The sequence below is a fragment of the Bos javanicus genome, chromosome 2, assembly GCF_032452875.1.
Source record: "Bos javanicus breed banteng chromosome 2, ARS-OSU_banteng_1.0, whole genome shotgun sequence".
Classification (NCBI taxonomy): domain Eukaryota; kingdom Metazoa; phylum Chordata; class Mammalia; order Artiodactyla; family Bovidae; genus Bos; species Bos javanicus.
In genome coordinates, this window is record NC_083869.1 from 131,484,419 (window position 1) to 131,504,860 (window position 20,442).

Below are 20,442 nucleotides of genomic sequence, written 5' to 3' on the forward strand. Positions count from 1 at the left end.
TTCAAAATATGCTGGTTTGTTTAAATTGTATTTCTTTAATTTTTGAAAGACATATACCTGATGGGTCAGAACTAATATTAAAGGGAAATTTCCAAAGCCATCTGTATTTGAAACAGTGTTTGTTTTGAGAAATCGTGTGTGGTATCTTGTGAAATACAGTATAGTTCAGAAATTTTGCCCTTATTCTTGTATGTTATAGAAGTTATCCTTTTCATTATCAAAAGTAGGTAGAAATGAGAAAGTAAAGAAAGCATAGATCAACTAACGTAACTATTTTGCCTTAAAGGTTAAATAAGAATGCAGAAAAGATCTTTTCGTTTATTGGTATCTGTTGAAATTAGTTGCCTGTGTCTTCTCTAAAGCAGTGTTTGTGCAAAGGAATTTGTACCCTTGCTTTCTTTTGCAATGAGACAGTGTTAACTTGAGGCTGTTACTTTAAGAATATTGCTTATGCTGCGCATCAGGATAGCAGCTTTTCTTATAGTGTTGTGGGGCAGAGTTTAGGAACATTCACCTGGGAATTGTAAATGGACTGTTCGTATTTCAGCAAACTGCAGGAGTATTTCTATTGACTTTCACTGCTTGTTTCAGCCACTTGTTTTCTGATTTGTCAAAATCTGCCTTTTGAGGAGGTTCTGACTTTTGAGTCAAACCCGGTTTCAGGTATGATTGCCGTAGATTTAGAAGCTCATCCTGGTGGAGTTCATCATTCTTGAAATGTTAGTAAACATTTGTGTTAAAAATAATTATAGTTCCCCCTCCTTCCTTCATGGTACAGTAGGAAATGTTCAGATCATTATGTAATCTCATAGATCCTTGGATTTCCCTGATGAAATTTGGTCTCTGAGAATTTTTTATCTACCTTATTGACATTTAGTGTGGAGAGTTATGTAGTGAGTACTATAATAATCAATTTAAATTCTATCGTGTTTTAATGCTCTTTAAGCTTCAAGTTTTGTTTCTGAAATTGATCTTGTTAATTTTTTATTAGAAAGAAAATGGGGAATTAGAATTTTTTTTGCATTTGTATTTCTGCTTAAGTCTTATTAATTCAGCTATTGCATATCAGCTGTCCAATCTTGCTAATGATTATGCTTTTATTTCCTAATGACATAATATAAATCGTAGCAGTTTGAATCACAGAAATGTCAAGTGGTTGTACTATTATTTCAACCACGAGATTTGAAAAATGAAAACAGTGTGTTCTGGAGCATTGCTCATGCGTATTACACACTGCTCGTTGTTTGAATTAGAATTTAAATAGGACTGTGAGGAGCTGTTTGCTTGTTATATTGAGCTGAAAGGCAGGTAAGCATTCAATGATTTATGCTGGAGATATGGAGCTTGATGGGAACTGGTAGTGAACTTTAATATTAAGTTTATTCTGTTGGTAGTTTTCAGAGGGAAATAAATGAAGTGAGTACTCTTTGTGACCAAGGGAAAAGAATGTTTGTTACTGGAACGTTGACCAAATATATGATTGTCTCTTTAGAAGTCTGGTAATTACAGTAATATTGTTAGCCAATGAAGTGACTAATAGAAATCCTGAGCCTTAACCTTTCCTTGTAAGATGAAAAGGTATGGTTCAGCCCTTGGGGCCTACTACTGATAGCTCACTTGGAACTTACTCCCACATAGTGACAGTTGACCCTAGCTTGAAAAAATAGTAGTTGGCTTTGCAGAAGAAAGAAAGGTTTTATGTTTTCTACCATTCATGTGACCACAATGCAGAACCATAATTCAAAGTAAGTTTTATTTCAGCTAGGAATAGTCTTCATTCTGAAAGAATTGACAAGCTAATAGTAAGGACTTACGCTCTGAAACTTGTTACGCTTATGTTTTCTACATCGTAAATATGTATATAGTTTCTTTGGATGAAGCAGTTCCTTTATGAATGGTTTACCTTTGTTATTTCTCAGTGCAGCATTTTAAATCAGTTCTTTGTGTGTAGGGGAGGGCCCTTGGCATGGTATCCAGCTGTTGTCTGAGGTTGCTAAATTTAAAGAACTATCTAAAAACTGGTAACAATGTTATTAATATTGAATGACTAAAGCATTGGGTTTTTTTGTTTGGTTTTCCCTCTCTCACCTCAGTAAACTGTTGCAACTTAGATATAAAGAATTTTATTTCTAATGATTCTTTTAGGCCTCGGCAACTTGTAGCCATTCTTACACAGTTATATTTCCAGCTGTCACTTTGTCTTCCTGTTTCACTGAATTAAAAAGGAACATGATGTGAGAATTAATTTGTTGAAGAAAGGATACTGTCTCATTTTGAGTTTATTACATTTGTAGTCTTTTAAAATACATTTAAATTATAAAAATAACTTATTTTTATTGTAGAAAAGGCACATAATACAGTTTTGTAATCCTGTCATCCAGAGATAATTGCTGTTACTCTTTTGGTGCCACTCTTTTGGTTGTCATTCTTAAAGAGGTGAAATATCACCTTACCAGATAGAACTTAAATCTTTCGGTTTTGAAGCTGAATAAAATGACACTCTTTTGAAGAATATCCTGACAACATGTTGAAATATTTTAAACTAAATTGTGGTGGAGAGCCTATTTTTTAAAAAATGAAGAGTTGATGGGTAGAGATGGGAAAAGTAGTAGCTAAAATAGAAACATAAGGAAACAGTTGTATATGCCATTCCTGTGTAGTTGGAACAGACTTGGTCTTTGTCAGTAATTTCCACGTTGATGAATTAGTCTTATCTTCCTGAATATCCTGCTTATACTTCCTTAGTCTTTTTCTCTAAGAAGTAAAGGTGGTACAGTCTCATCGTGGGCCTAAAGTTAGGAGGCTTGTATGATTTTTATTTGTTTTGAGTTTCCATGGAATGGTTATCATGGGAATCCCTTTTGGAGAGATTGATCTAATCACACTAGGAAATTTGAAATACTTTGTTTTCCAGTTTCTCTGGAGAAGTAAGTAAGTGGATACCCCCACTAATTGGATGACAAAGCTTGGGTCGGTGACAGGATTTTATGATCGTGATTTGCTCTTACTGCTCAGTTCGTTTTTGAGTTCTCTGATCCTTAACTCGCTCTCCTAGGATTCCTAGAGGACCTGTGCAGCAGCCACTCGAGGACCGAATCTTTACTCCTGCTGTCTCGGCAGTGTACAGCACGGTGAGTACCTACCTCAGGGTTGTTTGTCAGATGCTGTGTGCTTTGCACATGAACCTTTGCTCTGATGAACAGTGTTAGATTGGTACATGATATGCATTTGACTAAAACGTTCAATAAAATCTCAAATAGAATTAGATGTATATAATGTGATGTGAATAGATCTTTCCCCCTGTTATCCTACTGTGAGAAGTAGGTATTGAAAGAAACATTCTGTTAAGGTAGATTGACTCATGCATCTGTGTTTGATCTCCTCCCTTTTCTGCCTTCCATAAATATTGTGGTTCTTCTAGGATACTGAGTTTTAATTTTTTTTTTTTTTACTATTTTCCTTTCAATTTTAATAAATTTTACTTTTTTGCTTTAAATTTTTAATCTTACTTTTTTCAATCTTTGCATGTAAAAATGCAGAAAGTTTAGAAAAGAGTGGTTTTAATGGGAAGGAATTTAAATATTTATGTTAAATGATTTAAATTCATACATGACTGGAAATTTGAAAGAGAATGAATATAGTAAAATTAGAAGTGGATTTCAGGAATCTTACAGTAAGTGTAGGGAATTTAGGGTAGAATTGTGGAGTTTTTTTATTTTTTGTCTGTGCTGCACTGCTTGTGGGTTTTAGTTTCCTGACCAGGGATTGAACCCAAGCCCTCAGCAGTGAATATGTGGAGTCTGAACCACTGGACAGCCAGGGAATTCCCAGACATATCTTTTTAATGTTTTATTTCATCAAACCATTTATTTCTAGGATAGGGTGCTTTAAAGAAACTCATAATGTAGTGAGAGAATAAAGAATTGTAATCCAACTGATACAATAAAGCAATAATTCTTAACCTGTTTGGTTATAAATTACTTTTAGAATCTGAAAATGGTCGCAGTGCATTCTCCTAAGAAAAGAGCATATACCCAATGTTTGGAAATAATTTCAGAACTTTACGGATGTTCGTCAGACCATTCATAAGACTCTGGTTAAGAACCTTAGTTAGAGATATCAGTTCACTTCAGTCGCTCAGTTGTGTCCGACTGTTTACAACCCCATGTAGCACACCAGGCTTCCCTGTCCATCACCAACTCCTGGAGCTTGCTCAAACTCATGTCCATCAAGTTGGTGATGCCGTCTAACCATCTCATCCTGTGTCTTCCCCTTCTCCTCCTGCCTTCAATCCTTCCCAGCATCAGAGTCTTTTCCAGTGAGTCAGTTCTTCACATCAGGTGGCCAAAGTTAGAGATATGAACATGCTATTATATGCTTCGTTGAGGAAGAGGCAGTAAGGTGGAAGATACAGGACTTTTCTAGACAGAAAAGGGAAGAAAAGGCCTTCTAGGAAGTTAGGAATTAGAGGCATGGTTAGTGGAATGCTAAGTAGTCAGTCATGTGTGGGATGTGTGTTAGGTTTTGTAGCAGAAGTAGAGATGAAGAAAGTGGGTTTTGAAGGTTTTAAGGTCATTCTAAAGAGATAGACCTTTGTTATGTGGGTAATGAGTAAGGTAACTATTTTTTTGGTTTGCTCAAAACGAGTCTCAGTGTACACTTGTATGAATCAGCTGAACCACCTGTTAATTATTTTTTGAATCCTCTACAACTCCTAAAATGGACTCAGTTTGGATGATGAACTGTCTGCTCACTCTACTAATTGGGAACCTTCAACTTACATTAAAAAATAATCTTTAATTTTTTTTCTGACACAGCTTCCTGCAGGCCAGAGTTTGTTTGTTTGTTTGTAGTCCTGAGCTTAGGGAGTCTCCCTGGCGATCCATGGTTGAGACCACACGCTTCCATCATAGGGAGCATGAGCTCTGCCCCTGGCTGGGGAGCTAAAATCCCAGGTGCTCCACAGTGTGGCCAAAAAAAAAGTTCTGAGGTTAAAGGCTGTAGAATTTTATCAGGCATAACTCTTTAACATATAATTTTTTCTAATTTTGAAAGGATACCTTCAACGTTAACTTATTTAGGAAAAATAAGAAAATGAAAATTTCTAGTGATCTTGACTGACTTTCTAGAGGCATCTACTCTAACCAGTTTTTGGTATATTTTTTTCTTTTTCTCTGTCTTAGGCTTTATATAAGGTATTTTATTCTCATTTGTCACTTTATGTTGTAAGGTTAGCTTTTCCTATGCTGTTTGAAACATGTCTTAAATAATAAATGGTTGTATGTTGTTTTGTTTTAAGAATTTAACATTCAATCAAGGTTTGACAGATTAATTTTTAAGCTTTTAGTGTGTGTCAGACACTGTTGTAGGTATTGGGAATATATAGTGAGCAAACTAAACCTGCAGTTCTTATGGAGCCTATTTTTTTGTGAGATAGAAAAATAGTTAAGTGTATGCATCTGTGTATGTGTGTGAGATATCCTATTGGGTGGTTATAAATGCCTTGAGGCAAACGAGGCAAGCTAAAGGGATAGGGAATAGCTGGACATCCTACTTTAGTTAGGCCTCCCAGGGAACTTTTATCTGAAAACCATGGCATTTAAGTAGAAGCTTAAGAAATGAAGGTGTGCAATTGCAGATTTTAGGAAAAGTGCATTTCTGGTAGAAGAAACAGCAGTGCAAAGGTCCAGAGATGGCCTCTGGGGCATCAGACTATTTTAGGGTACAGACCAGGGCAGAGACTTTGGATTTTAATGTAGATACGATAGAAAGCCATTGGAACTTTAGGAGCTGACTTTTTATTTTTAAAGGTCACTTTGGCTTCTATATAGAGGGTAGACTGATGAGGCTAGGTGGCTGTGGCTGTGAGGGGGAAGCATGAAGATCACTTAAGAGGTTAATTGTAATACAGGCAAATAATGGTGGCTTGCTGTAAGTCAGTGGCAGTGAAAGAGATGAGTAGTGGAGCTGGCTATATATTTTGAAAGTAGAGTCAGGATGTGATGAGAGCTTGGATGTGGGACGTGAGAGAAAGAAGAGTAAAGGAGGATGTCAGAAATCAGCACTTGAGCAGCTGAGTAGATGAGCATGATACTAGTTACAGAAATGAACGTTGGGTGAGAAATAGGGTCTTTGTTGAGAAAATGAATACGTGTGAACATTATTTATGTGAGGAGTTAATAAGCACTAGGTTGTTTCCAGTTTTTCCTATCGTGAGTAATTTATTGAATTTTAACCCTTTTCTGGATTTGGGATTACTGTTACAGAATAACTTTCTAGAAATGCAGTTACTGCGTTAAAGTGTAGACATGGTACGTAAATGAGGACACGTGACTTTGTAAACTTAGCCTTTAGAGAGGAGATAATCAAAATCCTGTGACACAGTCACACTGTTACACAGTTGACATGAATTGCTTTGCATTAAAGTTTTTGAATTTATTTTTGAGTTAGATCAGATTTGACATCTGGTATTAAAAGCTACTGTCATATATGTGGTCCTTCAGTTAATTTAAAAAGTTGGTATGTCAGTTATATGAAATGCATATTCTCAAAGGACAAAGGGTTTTAGGGAGTACAAAGCTACCTTGAAATATGATGTCTGCTTTTTGATCAGTTTTTCCATTTTTAGTAATTCAGATCGCTTCCTCACTCTTACAGTGCTGTGCACATTAACAGTGAGTGGGCGGGTAGTTGACCAGCTGCGTAGTCTCCGCTTTTCTCCACCCCAAGATTATGTATTGGTCTTTAGTCCTCTATTGTCTTGGTCCATTAGGATCATTTCTGTGTCATAAAATAAAGCTAACCTTCAATTCACCTCCTCCTGGCTCAGCATATGGTGCCCGTATGTCAGTTTAATTGAGTTGGTTAAATTCCTTGAAAGGTAAAAGATACCTTGACAGCCTTTAAAAATGATACAGTCAAAGATTTCACTCTTTTATGTCTGATGGGGAGGCTGTATGGCATTATGTCAGCCATTTTAGGTTAAGTTTTCTGCTGATATTCAGAGGGGTATCAAAAGTAAGACTCCTATAATGCCTTCAGTTTTACATTTTGGCCTGTGTACTATTTTATTATCATCTGGTTTTTCTGAGTTTCTCCTTGGAACATTTATCAGGGATGAGAGGGATGCTTATGTCATTATTCCTCATTAGCCAAAATTACATTAGGGTGATTGATCATATGAACAAAACAACAAAAAAGCCAGTATTTTTAAATGCTAGTAAGAACAGTATGTACTATGGTGGAGAGGAAATGATAAAACTAAAGAGGCATGAGTTAGTTTGAAATATATTCATTAATAACTGTCTTATTGGCATGCTTCTTAAGAACAAATTGTGAAGTTTTAGCATATTGTATATTTTTGGCTTATATAGTCAGACCAGCATATCCAAGGGTTCATCATACTTGGATTCAGCCAACCATGGATCAAAAATATTTGGGGGGAAAAAAAAAGATTTCAGAAAGTTCCAAAAGGCAAATCTTGAATATCCATTTGCTGGCAGCTTATCTACATAGCATTTGCATTGTTTTAGGTATTAGTGTAATCTAGAGATGATTTAAAGGATAGGAGAGGATGTGTATGCAAATACGAAGCCATTTGATGTAAGAAACTTGAGCTTCCCGAATTTCACTACCTGTGGAAGGGTGGTCAAGGAACCAATCTCTCTATGATACCTAGTTCAATTCAATTCAGTTCAGTTACAGTCGCTCAGTCGTGCCTGACTCTTTGCGACCCCATGAAGAATTGATGGTTTTGAACTGTGGTGTTGGAGAAGACTCTTGAGAGTCCCTGGGACTGCAAGGAGATCCAACCAGTCCATCCTAAAGGAGATCAGTCCTGAGTGTTCATTGGAGGGACTGAAGCTGAAACTCCAGTACTTTCACTACCTGATGGAAGAATTGACTCATTTGAAAAGACCCTGATGTTGGGAAAGATTGAAGGTGGGAGGAGAAAGGGATGACAGAAGATAAGATAGTTGGATTGCATCACCGACTTAATGAACATGAGTTTGAGTAAACTCCGGGAGTTGGTGATGGACAGGGAGGCCTGGCGTGCTGCAGTTCATGGGGTCGCAAAGAGTCGGCCATGACTGAGCGCCTGAACTGCACTGAGCTGTGTGTGTGTATACATATATGAACAGTATCTTCTTTCTCTGCACAGCTTGTGATAGGCTTTTAGGTTGTTTCCATATCTTTGCCATTGTGAATAATGCTGCAGTTAATACAGGAATGCAGATATCTTTTTGATATCTTGTTTATTTCCTTTGGATATATACCCAGAAGTAGGATTGCTAGATCATATGATTAGCACATTCTAAGGCTTGTATTACTTTGAAAGATCATCTTCAATTTTACAAAAAATTTTAAGATAGTCTAGATTGAGTATGTTTCATCATTTCCTTGCTCTTCCTGGACTCATTTTACTAATACCTTCAAGTTTTACTTTCATAAAAAACTGTTTCTTACCCATCACTAGTATTAGCCTCCTTTCTTTAGATAAATCTCAGAATCAGCATCATTAAATATTTATGAAATCTAGATGCCACTAAATCTGTATTTTTTGTCTTTGTTAAAAATAGGTATGTTAATTAGACCCAATCTATTTGCTGTATCGCCTTTCTTTCTAAATGTAGAATTGTTAACTATTGTAATAATTTAAGACATTTTTGAAGTTACTTTTCTGCAGCATTAAAAATACAGCTGAAAAGGCTCTGACTTCTTGGAGCTTGCTTTCTGGGCATAAACACATAGATGTGGTAGAGTTATTAAGGATATTGAGACAGTTCAGTAAATATTTATTGAATAATAATTGTGTGCAAGTTTTTGTGTCAGATAATCTAGGTTAACAGTGGTAGATAATATGATCCTTATCTTTAATAAGAGTTTTCATTTTATCACATGAGATGGGTAATACATTATTTGAAGCTCTAGAAGTTACGAAGTGCAGATGGGGAGAAAGTTTGGACTGTCTACTAGGAGAAGGTGAAGAAAGGTGAACATATTCCAGTTAAATCTTTTGAGATGGATGAGAATTCTACTCTGTAGTGCAATGAGTCGTGAAATGTACAGTTAACTCATTAACAAATGGGGTTTAGGGGCACCCACTCTCCACGCAGTTGAAAATGCACAGGTGTATATATACCTGGGTATATAAAAATTGAGCAAATCTGGTCAGAGCAGTTCTTCCTGAGGAAACTGACAGAATACTTTATAGAACATTTTCTTCATTATCATCACTAACACTTGGTCAGTACTAACTGTGGACCAGGCTCTCTTCTAGCACTTCGCTTGTATTAATTCATTTAATCCACATTACAGAGGTATGAGGTAAGTATATCTCCTGTTGTAGTTGGGCATTTATTAGTAGTTACTGTGCCCCTGGCAGTGTGCAAAGTGCTGTACATACAGTGGATTGCTTAATCGTTATGGCAACCTTCATTTACAAATAAGGAAATGGAACTCTCTGAAGTTGCGTAATCTGAGTACACATCTGTCTGACTCTCTAGCTCACGTGAAGGACTGTGTTTCACTGGGTGGGAAGCTGCTTCTTGTTGAACTCTCACATGAGGTATAAATAGCAATACTCAATTTTGGGGGAGTCAGGACTCTTGGTCATCTATGAAAGCTATGGATCTACTTTGCAGAACAGTGAGCATACGAAAATAGTTTTTACTGCAGTTTTAGGAGAGTTCAAGTATCCTTTGACCCTGGCTAAAGAGCCTTTACTTTTATAAGATTCCTTGCTCTCGTCTAGACCAACTTTCCCCTTGCAAGGGTGCCATGTTGTACTCTTTTCATGATTCTCAATATAGGGAAATAGCTCATTTATTACTTTGTACATTGTGTGTTAAACTGACAGACTTTATTAAGATTTTACCCACTTTTCCATCTTGAGGTAACCTTTTTTTAAAGCATTGGTATATGTTTAGCTCATTTATATCCTTGTTATTAAAAATTCTGGATCCATTTTGCTGCCTATCTTGGTATCTGCTGAGTAATGACATTATGAAAGTTAAGATTCCTTGTCATTAATATTTAATGTGGATTTACTCATTAAATGTTAAACCACATACCTAATTAAAATAATATTTAATATATATTCACTGATTTTTCTCCTTCAGAAGGATTAACTTTAAAAATACAAAGCGTGTTCTGTTGTTAAATGTCAGCTAGAAATGGCTTTTGAATTTCTAAAATAAGAAAATAGTAGATATAGTAATCAAGTTCTTTAATGTTAGAGAATTTTGAAAATGTGTTTCTTTGAACTCTGAGATAGTCTCTGTAGGGCCATTTGATAAAGTATTTTATGCCCTATTACTTAAAAAAAAACAACTGATGGGGCCAATTTAAAATAAAATGAGTCATAGGAAATTGGACTGTTTTAAGTAATTGTGTAGTAAATAAAGTTGTAATTATTTTAAAGAAAAAGAAAGAAGGAACATTATTATTTCAAGATACGCAATTATTATTGCTGTGAAGTTGGTGGCATGAATAGAGAGGTCATTTTTTACCATATGTTTTGATAGACGTAGAAACATTTAACTTACATCATTCCTTTTTCAATCTTTTAAAAGCACTCTGCTGTTAGGGTAATCTTACAGGCAAGAGATTGTGAAGGATTAGCGTCTTTGTTGTGTCATTCTTTGCTTCCTTAATTGCCGTATAGAGTACAGAATGTTCAAGAGAAGGATGTTTAGTTTCTTTAGCTCTTACAAGTCCCAACGAACCCTTGGATACATTGTTCATTCTTAGCATTGTTAAATCAGCCAAAAGTGGCTTTTTTTTCTTTCTTTGTTCAGTATGTTGCAGGAAGAGGGGACCCTTCCCTGGCCAAAGGGTGGGCTGTTGTCTAACACTTGGAAATGAATTGGGTGAGGAGATACACACTTGATTGTGAATGGGCACCTGGGTGGAGACCATCAGGGTGACGGAACCCAGGAGATCTGGCCAGTCATTCTGACTCAGAGTCCTTCCTGGTGATCCACGTATCACTCAGCCAAGATGGATTTCAGCAAGAAGGATTCTGGGAGGTTGGTAGGACATATGGACTGCCATCTCCTTTCTCCTTCTGACCTTTTCTGAATTCTTCCAGTTGGTGGTAGCTTGTTAGTTTCACCTTCTTTACTAGGACCTCCTGTTGTAAGAGAACTCATGCAGATCGTCACCGTGGGGTCTGGTTGGAGCAGGCAGCTTTGCTTAGTGGTCCCCTAGTGAGCATCTGTTCAGTGACCTTTCTGTCCTTCCTTTGGTCACACAGTGCAGCATGAGGGATCGTGATTCCTCTACCAGGGATCGAACCTGTGTTCCCTGCATTGGAAGTGTGGAGTCTTAACCACTGGATTGTCAGGGGAAGTACCTACTTAACCTGTCTTAAAAAAAAAAATCAGAAAAATTAATTAGGAGCATGTTTCAAATATTTATTTAAAAAGTTCTATAGATCAATTAAGAGAGTTTGGTATTAGTGAAAACATGCATAGAAAAGGAAAGAGGTGTAATACTGAAGTGTATGATTAAAGATCATTAGACTCAGATAGTGAGCTGGGCTGGGTGAGAATATTTCAGCTTTCTGGAAGGTCTTCATCTCATTAAAATCTTTCCAAATATTGGTCAGGCATTGGTGAGTGCTAATTGTTTTTCAGAGGAAGCTGATAAATTATATAACACAAAAAAGTTTGACCCAGAAACCAAGTTTGGGGTGGATTTCTTTCTTCATGTATTTTATGTGTTGGGCTAAGTTCTGTGGGAGAAAATGTAGTAGAGAGCGTTCACTTACACTGTGGCTGGAAAGACAGAATGTGCTCACAGGAGTTGAACTGTTAAAAGAACTAGAAGAAAGGAATTGTTTACCGTTTCAGTGGAAGAGAAGAAAGCCAAAACCAAAAAACAACACTAAACAAGAGCAAACTCCTCATTCTTTGACTGTGCACCAAGGTCTTTGTGCTTTTCTCTTAAGGGATTTCTTTCAAACCCTAACCTGTTCATTCATCAGACTTTGTTTTTGTTTTTGAGCATCTGCTTGTGTGGCATTGTGCAGAGCACAAGGGATACAGTGCTCTCTGCTTTGAAGATGCCTGCAGCCTAGTGGGAAAGTTGAACTGATCGATCGTTTAAGTGCAAGTATGATTAATGCTGAATTAGAGGTAGGCAGAGAATGTCTTGCTATTCTTGCAAGATGGAGCCGCAGCTTGAAACTCAGCCAGGGACACAGGGCAATGAGAAGTTTATCTCAGGAGAGGTGAGATTTGGATTGAGTTTTTAAAGATAAGGAGAAGGTATACAAGTGAAAAAAGGTATGTTTGTGTATTTGGAAAACTACAAAGAAAAAAAGCATCAGAATGTTGGCTCTTGAGCTTTGGAGCCCATCTAAGATTATTAGACAGCGTTAATTACAAGTACTTAACTGGATTCTCCTACTCTTGCCTGGAGAATCCCATGGAGGGAGGAACCTGGTAGGAATCCCATGGGGTCGCAAAGAGTCAGACATGACTGAGCAACTTCACTCGCTCAATTACAAGATAGGAAGGAAGGCTCTAGTAGTTAGAGTCATAGCCAACTAACTACATGGCAGCAATTGTAGATGCAGAGAGGTGTGCACTTTGGGCTTAGTGACATTCCATTATTTTAAAGTATGTTTTTGCATAAAACTTGATGTTCATAATGATGAATTTGTATGATCAAGGAAAAAATTCAGATTGTATTTAATGTGCTGAAGATTTCCATCCAGAATAAGAGAAAAATAAATTTTGCTTATTTAAAGAGATTCATTCCTAGCTATCTGCAAAATCTGAAATTGTACAGTAGAAGGAATGACTGACTTTTCCAGGGATTCCAAGAAAGTGAGGTTATATCATAATCTAATATAAACTGTTCCTTAAATGTGATGGGAATGCAGGATAAAGGAAAGAAGAGACTGAGTTGGTTAAGTCAAGAATGTGATTTTTTTACTTGTATTGGAGAAAAAAGCACATTTTAGGGTTAATGATGTTTATAAATAATAGTGTTTTCTTTGTACTATCATACTCAGCAATAATGTAGCATAGATGTATATATATATATCCTATATTATAGTCTGCCTTCTAATTTATCTTGTAACTTGGTGGACTAAACACACTAAGCAGGTGTAACATGCCAGGTGCTGTGAATATTGGTGAAAACTTGTCAGTGTTGTATTTAGGTCACTGCTTCTTAAAACCTCAGTTGAATCAGCATCACCTGGTGGGGCCCAGCCTGGAGTTTCCAAATCAGTAAATATGGGTGAGGCCTACAAATATGAATTTTCTTTTCTTTTTTTTTTGTTTGCTTAAAATATGAATTTTCAGCAGATGGCCACACGCTGATGCCACTGGCGCAGGAACAGCACTGTGAGAACCACTGCATTAGGGTTGGTGCAAGTCCCGAGTGTTCCCTTTCCTGTTTGTAGGATGGAAATCAAAATAGGAATCCTTTGAACCCAAAACTGTTTGATTTACACTTACATGCCTGATACTAGGATTTTAAATAACAGTTTAAATATTTTTAAACAGTGAAATATTACAGTAGCTGCCGTTTTGGGAATACTTTTTGTATAACAGGCATTGTGATGCATTTTATCTCATTTAGTGTGTTCAGAGAATTTTCACTGAATCTTCAAGATATTCCTTATTTTTCCTTTTACAGAGAAAAAAGCTGAATTTAGGTAATTTGATTGTATAATTTCTGTGTGGTGGAGCCAGAATTTAAACCCAGGTCTCAGTCTGAAAAACCCATGTTTTTTTTTCCAAAACTTTTTATTTTTGCATTGGGGTATAGCCAACTAACAATTTTGTGATAGTTTCCGGTAAGCAGCAAAGGGACTCAACCATAAATATACATACATCCATTCTTCCCCAAATTCCCCTCCATCGCTGCCACTGAGCAGGGTTCCCTAGGCTATACAGTTGGTCCTTGCAACCCGTGATATTTTAGTAATGCTGTCAGGCCTACTTGTAAGATAACTTTAATCAGTTTACCTCTGCTTATGTTACTTGTTTCAGACTTTTTGTCTAGAAAGTGATGGTCTTTGGTGCATCCTCAGAATAGAAGCGTAAGCACGTGTTTCATGTTACTTGGTGTACAGAGCAGCTTAATATTGTGACTTTGATAATGAGATTGTATTTATGTTTGTTCCTAGTTCTCATCTTGGATTTAAAAGCAGAATTCAGTTACCTTGTTCAGTTAGACGAATGGTTCATTATCAGTAAATGAAGATCAGGAGAAAGACAGACAGCCCATAAGTAGTACAGTGGGAAATGACTGCTCATTACAGTTGTTAAATCTGTACTGGTCATCTCCCAACTCACACAGCCATGGCTGTGGTAGGAAGTTAAGGGCTTTGATAGTAGTGGGACTGTTGAACAAATAAAAGCTGTCACTTCTCATGTCAGTTTTCAGTGGTTCCTCTTCTGAGAAAAAGGATAGCAAATGGCCTACAAAGTATGTATTTCTTGGAAAATTAAGGAGTTAATTTCACGCTTATGTAGAGTGTTATTTATTATAGGAAAGGTAGTTTAATAAATGATTGGACTCACAGAGAACTTCCCATCACTCTGTTCCTTTCCCCAAGGCGATCATCCCTAACTGCCTAGCATTTTAATATTAAGTCAGGAAAGGACCTTGGAAGCTTAAGACCATTCTCTGGGCTACTATTAGCAATGAACGAAATAAAAATCTACTTACTATCTTGGCCTGCTCCCTTTATACTACTGTAAGGCAGCACTGGCCACCTGAGTCATATTCTAAATCAGTTTCACTGCTAAATAGCCATATTGCAAATAATGAGATTTGGTAGAATTAATAATATGGTGTAATATTTATACGTAAATGTGTAAATGGCCACTTATGTGCAAGTTCTCTCATAAGTACTCCATAAGTCCTGTCCCTGTCCAAATAATGAGGTAATGAGAGTCACTGTGGTGGTTAGTCTTGGTGGCTGCAGGGCGAGAGAGGACCGCATGAAGCTTCCTCTGCTACATCATGGCTTAAGTAGGATTTTATAGGCCAATCTGGAAACCTATCTGCTGAGTTCCAAAAGCAGATTTGCTCACTATAAAATTTATGTGTGCCTGCTAGAAAACAAAAAGAAACTCAGAAGTATAACAGGAAAAGAAGACCCGTATCTGGCTACCTAAAGGGCCATTCCACTCACTTTAACATTTTCTTCCAGTTGTTTTCGTGCATACTTAAGAAAAAAATACTTCTGAAATCAGTGTACCACAATTTAATATCCCTCTTAAAATTATTGGCAACTTCTCATTAAAAAGTCTTTCTAAATATGTATTTTAGGGATGCAGATACCCATTCCCCAAGGAATTATGTATTTTTTTTTTTTACTGTTATAAATATGTTTAAACAAGTGACTCATTGCTTTACTTTTTTGCTGGCTAAATAATACCAATTAAGAAAAAAGTCAGAAAATAAAATAAAGAGAATGAAAATCAGCCATTATTTCCCAGAGAAACCTTTACATGCGGAGAGAATTCTTCATATGCTTTTTACCTTTATAGACACATATAAAATATACACAAATAAACTAAGTTGTACATATGTAACTTAAAGATTTTTGTTCATGCTTGCTTGTAAGTTAAATTTTTATCCTAGCGTACCATGTATATCATTTCATGTCAAGATGGAATTACACATCATTTATTGGGCTGTGATTTGTGTTTAAATACCAGAACTAATCTTTTGGCTGTGTTGGGAAGAAGGCACTTTTAGGAATGGAGATGTTTAAAATAAGAATATTACTTTTGTACTATGATGTATATAACTAGTCATTTGTTCATGGACATTTGTGTTATTTCTGTATTCTTGCTTTCATGAATAATATAAATAATACTGTGATTAACACCCTTGCCCTTTTGATCTTTATCTTGCTAATTTCTTCATGAGTGTAAAATAGCTGATTAACATTTATCCATCTGTTTAATGAAAACAGAGCAGTGGAGTACATATGATTTTTACAAAGCTAATAATATAGAAGGGTTTATGAAAAGAGAGAACCTATTCTTCACCTCTGTTCTTATCCGTCAGAGGCAGCTGCTTTTAATTCCTCTGGCCTTACCTCTGTTATCTATAATACAGTTTTTTTTACCGTGTTTGATTTATCATTATCCATTGACTCTGCTTCAGTAAGTGGTGTTTCAGTTTCTTTTACAGTCTTTCTTTTTCCATTGCCTCTCTGTATAGTTAGGTTCTTGGTCCTGTTACAACTAAACACATTTTTAGAACATGCGGTTTGGATACTTGATGAACAAGTCGTACTCTAAAGATCAAGAAGAGCAGTTTTTGTTTTAAAGGAGAATGATAATCCCCATGAATTTTTCTTGTGAGATTCTCAGGAGTTCCCATGTGGCCTGTAAATAAAACAGACGAAACCTTAGGGAAACTCTTTCTGTATTGAATCCACATATAGAGTTTTAGGTATGTTGTCAAGTCTTGTCTCAAGATTTTATTCATTGCATTGTCCAAACCTGAATTATATTAAGAATAATAAAAATTTGATTATAAGGAGGATGGGAATCCCTTTTAGAGCCAGTAATCTTTCCTTAAGGAATATATCACAAGATATAGGAATTTACTTTATTAGGCAGTCAATGTATTAGTCATTCTTTTAGTCAGTGATTCAGTATTGCATTTTAATTTTGTTTGGTTTTTGATGGAGGTTTCATGATCTGTTGTTTGTTCTTCTGTACTTTTTGCTAATTTGTTTTTGTGGGCGGTATCAACAAAGTCAGATTTAAGTGAATTAAGAGCTTTGTTACCTCATGAATATGCCTCAACTGATAAAATCGCCAATGTTATAACTAAAATGACCTAAAACTCGTTTATTTCATCTTAATTTAATGCTTTTGTATTCCAAGAATAGTTATTGATCTTATACATATGTATCAATGCAAACTCATGATACCCATCATTAAGATAACCCAGCAGCAGCAGCAGATACTGAGTTAAACTGTATATTTTGAAAATAATTTGTTTCTATAAAGGTCTTCATAAACCTCATGTTTAATTTGTGGGTATAAATATTAGTAGCTTCCAGGTTTTGTGTATCAAGCACTCTGTTAGGTACTCTCCAAAATGTGTCTATAAAGTTGCATTCATCCCTCTTACGATTTCTATTTTACAAGGTAAGAAAGTGGGACTCTTGAGTTATTTGCCCATAGTAACACATCTATTAAATGATAGAGCTGAAGCTAGGTATGGTCATGTGTTCTCCCATTTTATTTTCAGTACCTCAGTTTCTAACATGGAAGAAGGATGCTCAGTCACTAAATAATGTCTGAGTCACTTGTGACCCCATGGACTGTAGCCCGCCATGCTCCTCTGACCATGGGATTCTCCAGGCAAGAATACTGGAGTGGATTGTCATTTCCTTCTCCAGGGAATTTTCCCAACCCAGGGATAAAACCTGCGTCTCCTGCTTGGCAGGTGGATTCTTCACCACTGAGCCACCAGGGAAGTCAATGGAAGAAGAATAGATAAAAACAAAATGAATAGTAACTAAGATAGAAATTTTGAACAAAGAGTTTGTTATTGGTGTCACCAAGGCCAGTGATCTGAAGTTTGTATTAGGTGAATAGGATAAAGTGTGTCTAGATCTGCCTTGTCTTTTCCTGCACTTAGACCTGAATCTTTTTAAGTTTCCTGTTGATTCCTTTGGATACTGTGATGTATTGCATGGAGAAGCCATAACTGATCTCTGCAGCTCTTGATTAAAGTTGTTACTTCTCAAATTGGTCCTTTTACATTGGTTCCCATGTGAAAATCATCTTTCCCATTACTGCCCAGTTTGCCTCCTCTGCTCTAGATTCTGTGTCTGTCTCTCATTTTTGTTGAGACATTTGCATACCGTGTAATTCACCCATTTAAAATGTACAGTTGTTGGATCTTGGCATATTCAGAGTTGTACAGTCTTCTCCAAAAGCAATTTGGGGACGTTTTCATCACCCCCCACAAGAAACCCTGTGTCCTGTATTTGCCCATTACTCCCCAGCACCCCAGCTCTTGTGTGCGTGTGTGTGCTCAGTTGCCTCAGTTGTGTCCGACTCTTGGCAACCTTGTGGACTATAGCCCGCCAGGCTCCTCTGTCCATGGGATTCTCCAGGCAAGAATACTGGTGTTGGTTGCCATTCCTTTCTCTAGGGGTTCTTCCTGATCCAGGGCTCAAACCCCTGTCTCTTACTTCTCCTGCATTGCAGGCAGATTCTTTATTGTCTGAGCCACCTGGGAAGCCCCATCCCAGGCCTCGACAACTACTGATCTACTTTCTGTCTCTGATAGATTTGCCCATTCTGAGTATTTCATATAAGACTTACTTCTCTTAGCATAATGTTTTTGTTGCTTAATAGTATCTATTGTATGGATATACGTATAATTATCTTTTCATCAGTTCATCAGTTCAGTCGCTCAGTTATGTCTGACTCTTTGCGACCCCATGGACTGCAGCACACCAGGCTTCCCTGTCCTTTACTGTCTCCCTGAATTTGCTCAGACTCATATCCATTTAGTCGGTGATGCCATCCAACCATCTCATGTTGCCCCCTTCTTTTCCTGCCGTCAATCTTTCCCTGCATCAGGGTCTCTTCCAGTGAGTTCTCTTTTTGCGTCAGGTGGCCAGAGAATTGGAGTTTCAACTTCAGCATCAGTCCTTCCAATGAATATTGAGGTTTGATTTCCTTTAGGATTGGCTGGTTGGATCTCCTTGAGGTCCAAGTGACTCTGAAGAGTCTTCTCCAGCACCACGATTTGAAAGCATCAGTTCTTTGGTGCTCAGCCTTCTTTATGGTCCAACTCTCACATCCATACATGACTACTGGAGATACCTTATCTTTGACTATACAGACCTCTGTCAGCAAAGTGATGTCTTTGCTTTTTTAACACGCTGTCTAGGTCTGTCATGGCTTTGCTGCCAGTAAGCAGTCATCTTCTGACTTCATGACTGCAGTCACCGTCCACAGTGATTTTAGAGCCCAGGAAGAGGAAATCTGTCACTGCTTCCACCTTCTGCCCTTCTGTTTGTCATGAAATCATGGGACTGAATATCATGATCTTAGTTTTTTGAATTTTGAGTTTTAAGCCAGCTTTTTCACTCTCCTTTTTCACCTTTATCAAGAAGCTCTTTACTTCCTCTTTAGTTTCTGCCGTTTGAGTGGTATCATCTGCATATGTGGGGTTGTTGATATTTGTCCCTGCAATCGTGACTCCAGCTTGTGCTTCATCTAATCCTGGCACTTCACATGATATTCTTTGTATATAAGTTAAATAAGCACAGCCTTGACGTACGCTCCTTTCCCAGTTTTGAATCAGTCTGCTGTTCCATGTCTAATTCTAACTGTTGCTTCTTGACCTCTTAACAGGTTTCTCAGGAGGCAGGTAAGGTGGTCTGATATTCCTGTCTCTTTGAGAATTTTCCAGTTTGTTGTGAGCCACACAGTCAAAGGCTTTAACATATTCAGTGCAGCAGAAGTAGGTGTTTTTCTGGAATTCTCTTGCTTTTTCTATGATCCAATGGATATTGGCTGTAGATACTTGATTTATTGGCTATTATGAATAAGGAACGTGAGTGTGTAAATTTTTTTGGTGGACATTCTACCCGCTCTCTTACCCTTACAATATAAATAAGATTATTACATCATCATTTTAAAAATCAGTGGCTCCTTTTTGCTGAGAACAGAAGATTAACATATCTTAGCAAAGAATATGCAGTTTTCCTACAGTCTGGCTATAATCAGACTGCAGTTGCACCAGCATCAGTCCACTAAACTCTCTTTCTCCCAACCCTTTCTAAAGAGAACCCCTTACCTATGTGGAACATACTTTACTTTCTTATCTCTGTACTTTGAAAATTTCTTTTCAAAATAATATCTCTAATTCTTCTTCTGAACCAAAGTGTTTTACTTCTCTGTGTGCAACTCTGATTTCACTAGACCCGACCACAGTTTCAGACCCAGTTATGTCTGGTGGTTAATCAGTTTTAAATACAGTAAATTGAAAATACGTTAAAAAACAGGATTTATCACGTCTTGTTTCTTTATTTACTGTGATATCCTTTTTATTGGAACTCCTTAAGGACAAGGGCTGTTTCATTTTTATAGCTTAATACAGTGCCTGACAGAGCCTTGATACTCAATCAGTGTTGAGTATGTGTCAGAGGAGTTAAAATTAGCAGTCATATTAAATTGGTTTGTATTATGGCTATCTGCCCTGTCCTTTATATTCTGTTCTGACATCAGCGCACCCATTAAAAAAAGACAAAGGAACTTCTGTTATATGTCAATTAAAAAAAAATTAACCAATCTAGAAAAAAATACTTGTTGTGTGCCTCATTCTCTGTGGTACTAAGTCTATATTGATCCTAGGACTGCTGAAATTAGATTATCTTTCAATTACCTTTTGTCTTTAAAATTCTGAGATTCTGACTTTGGT

At 36.9% G+C, this 20,442-nt stretch overlaps 1 protein-coding gene across 2 annotated transcripts in view; it reads left to right on the plus strand.

Annotated features, from left to right (window-relative positions):
- Positions 1 to 20,442, plus strand: part of EIF4G3 (eukaryotic translation initiation factor 4 gamma 3) — a 353,949-nt gene that overhangs the window by 82,209 nt on the left and 251,298 nt on the right. For both annotated transcript variants that reach the window (XM_061394178.1, XM_061394181.1), the window contains exon 2: positions 3,056 to 3,131. The gene's annotated coding sequence lies outside the window, so the exon portion shown is untranslated. The remainder of the gene's footprint in view (positions 1 to 3,055; positions 3,132 to 20,442) is intronic.